Source organism: Asparagus officinalis, chromosome 5 (assembly GCF_001876935.1).
Source record: "Asparagus officinalis chromosome 5, Aspof.V1, whole genome shotgun sequence".
NCBI classification, from domain to species: Eukaryota; Viridiplantae; Streptophyta; class Magnoliopsida; order Asparagales; family Asparagaceae; genus Asparagus; species Asparagus officinalis.
Genome location: NC_033798.1, coordinates 76,496,961 through 76,501,120, shown reverse-complemented (window position 1 = coordinate 76,501,120; position 4,160 = coordinate 76,496,961).

Below are 4,160 nucleotides of genomic sequence, written 5' to 3'. Positions count from 1 at the left end.
TCTCTCTCTCTCTCTCTCTCTCTCTCTCTCTCTCTCTCTCTCTCTCTCTCTCTCTCTCACAAGTGGTCCTGATCAGGGGGAGATGCAGGGAAAAGAATCCAATATAGGGCCCTCTTTACAAAATCATATAGAAAGATGATGAGATTAGAATGTCTGTACAGATTTTAAAGTTGATGATTAAACCGATATAATAATTTTGGATTTATATAACACGGTAGCCTAATTGCACTAATATAGTACTTTGATTGTGCTTCGTAGAATATAGAAGTATAATTCTCACAAGCATAACGCTCAATTCTTACCGAAATTTCGGTGATATTGTATCGTGACACGGTGCTTTGACATGGTACTAAAGTATTCTTTATAGGATTTATTTTGATACGGCGCCACAGAGGTCTTATAGGACTTAATTTGTCAAACTTTGATTTGTGGATTTGGTTTCAGAGGGGACTGGTTCATGTCATGTGAGCCTTGATCTGGTGGATCTGAATGATTGCCAACTTGGCTTGCTAAACTGGACAACAAGTGCTTTCTACTTTTAATTTCATGATGAATGTGAATGCACCTAAAAGCAAGCTATATAGTTATGAAGTAAGTGGTTGTGTCAATGAAGAAATTGGCATCTTGAACTGCCAAGCTTGTTCGTTTCAAGGCTAGATAGAAATAGGTAAAGAAAATGTGATGTTTTTTTTTTGTATCCATGGAAGAAGGAAGGGCATCTTTCTTAGAATAGGGTAACTTACAAATGGGCGCGTAAGCTTCTAGTATTCTGACATTTTGAGTATCCATACTTTCTTTTTTGAAACAAATTAATGTGTTTTCTAGAATAAAAAAAAAGAAAATAGGGGAAAGAAATTATCAAAGTTGATTTCCACCTATTTCCTCAAAAAACCCATGAAACGAGTTTCCCTAAAATATGTCACATCATCCAATAACGTGGTGACAATCCATTTCATCTCATCACTGCGAACCAAACAAGTGAAAAAATGATATTATAGGAAATAAGTTTGCTGTAACAGAACTCCTTATTTTTTTTCCAACCAAACAGCCCCTAAACAACGACGATCAATGAGAAAAACCCTTATTTGAAACACTTTATATATGTAGCTCTCCCTTCTTCTAGCCCTATCTCTCTCACGTTTACTCTAGAAACCTCTTTGTCCAATCCTTTTATTTTTCTAAGTCTCATCTACCTAACGTTCTTCCTTTCTTTAAAGCATCGATCGTTCCCTCTGTCCTGTCTGGTTCTTTCTTCCCCTCTATTCTTCGTAATATCATTTATCTGCCAAATTACTTCTTAATTTGTTGAAGAGTGGCATTACTAGAAACTACTTCTCTGTTGAAGAGTATTCACTAGTAGAAAACGTACAATTCTAGACGAAAAATCTACCTAAGACGCTTTCAAATCTGTCTAGAATGAACATCCAACAAAGAATCAATCAATCTAGAAAAAAAAAATGTTTAGAATATCTGGAAAGATATTTCCTTCTACCTTGGAAACTTGTCTAGGATAATATCCTAGACAGATTATCTATCCAGGATAGAGAAAGCTAATCCGCCTAAGATGACAATCCTAAAATAAAAAAGTAATGACTCGATCTTGAAGAAATTTCCAGTCTACAAAGCATAGAGGGAGAAATCTGTCCTAGACATGTATAAATCCTATTACTCCCACTTATAGAGTTTGTCTCGAAGTTTATTCCCACTTTTTTAGTTGATCCAGCCAAATTTTTACAAGGTAGAAGCAGCATGAATTTTTTTTTGGGAAAGTATTTCAATATTTAACTTACGGAATAAAAATATAGTGCTATTTTAAAAAAAATAAGCTAATTAAATTAATGTCAAAATAAAACAGATAATATATAAGTACTAAGTCATGTAAAGTAGAAGGTATTTAAGTGCCATTTAGCCCATATTCTATATTACCATTCCCTGATCCTGTTGAAAAATCTTTGGGAAAAATGCTTCTAGCCCTCAAAACCAAAGAAAACGTGCTTCCCACCCCCAAGATTTTTTCAACGGGTGCTTTACCCCCGAAAATAAACTTTTTGTTTTCTGAGCCCACAAAACACAAAGCCCAAGAATTTTACACAATTAAAGACTATAATACCCCTACTTTCTCTCTCTCAAAAAAAAAAACCCCACACCTTCCCCTTTTCCTAAAGAGAAAGGTGAAAGTTTAATTCTCAAGACCCCAAAATTTGGGGCGTCTCGTCACCAAATCTTCTCAACTTTAAACTTTTCTCGGATCTTTACGTATAGTTGGCAAATAGCTAGAAAGTCTCACCAAAGCTCAGGAGACCTTTTGAGAATAAAAAATAAATAAAAAAACCAGGGATTCTGCAATAATACCCCCAAAGTTCAGAGGGGTTTTTTGTGAAATTCACCTAAATTAAAAGCAATCCTTATTCCATTATTAGGTGAAGGGCTGAGAGGGGACAGAGATCACCAAGCTCATGCCCCCGCAGCATAAGCGTGCTCGCAAGTCAAAACAAGAAACACGGCAATGGACAACACTCAATTCCTCTACAGTCCCCACCCCAGCAGTAAAAAAAAATTTAAAAATTAAAAAAAAAAGTAAATAATAGCAAGAGAAAAAGTGAGGAAAACAAAGGAGGAGGCAAGAAAAAAAAAAAGGGCCGCTTGCCCTTGTGAGGACCTCTCGCGTTTGTTTGTTAGTGATCACAATGATGACAGCAGTAGAAACAAATAGAATAAATAAACCAAAGTTTTTTAAAAAGAGTAAAAACAAACCGAGCTCAGCTTTATGATCCCTTTATAAGCAGGGGAATAATAGACTGCACTTGCCAGTCACATGAACCAAAAAACATAAGCTTTATTTGCGGTAAGTACTTCAACCAAAAAGCGAGCATTCTGTTGTAGATAGATAGATACATATACACTTAATTTCAAATATTACGTTCTTGTCCTCTTTACTCGTCAGTCTATAATAGCCAGTTGCATGAGCGAGTATGATTGGCTGCACCGCAACATTATTAGCATGTGTACTTCACTCATGGCTATGATTATGATGTGCGCATCTACTCTCCTGAGATGTAGTTTTTAATTAAACCAGACGTTAATACGGTTAATTTGTGGAAATTAATTTGGTCAAGGTCTCAATAATTGAGCAAGAGTGTGAGCAAAGATTCGGTTGTGTTCTTGTAAACAGATGAGTGATCTTGAGAGAGAGAGAGAGAGAGAGAGAGATCCAAAGGTAGATCCTTGAAAATGCTACTTTTGTTGGCAGATTAGAAAAGCTTTCTTCACCTTTTTATTGGCCTTTTTGGGTTAGTTAATTTAACAAATTAGCTCGTTCTAACAGTAGGTTTGACCTATAATTATGTCCACCCTTTGTGAAGGAATTGAACGAACCGGTGCTCATTTCAAAGTAAACTTTAGGGCGTATTTTACTTAAAAAACTTTATAGGGTTTAATTAGTTTATTAGCCCTCATCCTATAGGCTTCAACAGGGCTACGTAGGCAGCCAAGTCAGACGACACGTGGACAGGTCGATGTAATAAATGGCCATAAAGCGTTTCCTTGCGTGCATTAATTATGCCAGTTGCTGTACACACCAACAAACAACTCGCTCGAATGCTCATCATTTTGGAATCATTTCCCCTAAAACTCAGAAAAACCGGACGAGCTAAGGAAAAGATTGAGCAAGATATGTACATCGATCATAAATGCGAGAAACATGTCATTTCCAAAGACAAAATTTTAAAAGATAAAAAAATAAAAATAAAAAAAATTAGCATAGCAAAATGAAAGGGAAAACAAAAAAAGGATCAGCCTAGCTAGCTTAAAACCGTAATGATCATCTCCTATACATCTAGCTTTTTAATCTTCCCCTATCTGATACCTATCTTGACCACTTTTCTCTATGTACTAGTATGATTGAAAACTAAACACAATGATGGGATTAGCAAGATTAATTAAGAGCATTAAACTAACAAGGAAAAAGGAGAGAAATTGAGGGGCTGACCTCCATTGAGCCAAAGAACCAAGGGTTTTCTGTTGGAGTGAGAAGTCGCCTCAGTGAGCCAGTAGAAAAGAGCCCTCCCGTGCTTCTTGTTCACCGTAACATAGCCTGAGAATTGAGCAAAGCTCACCTCCGGCTGGCCCGGCAACGAGACGATCCGGTCCTCGGCTTGTCG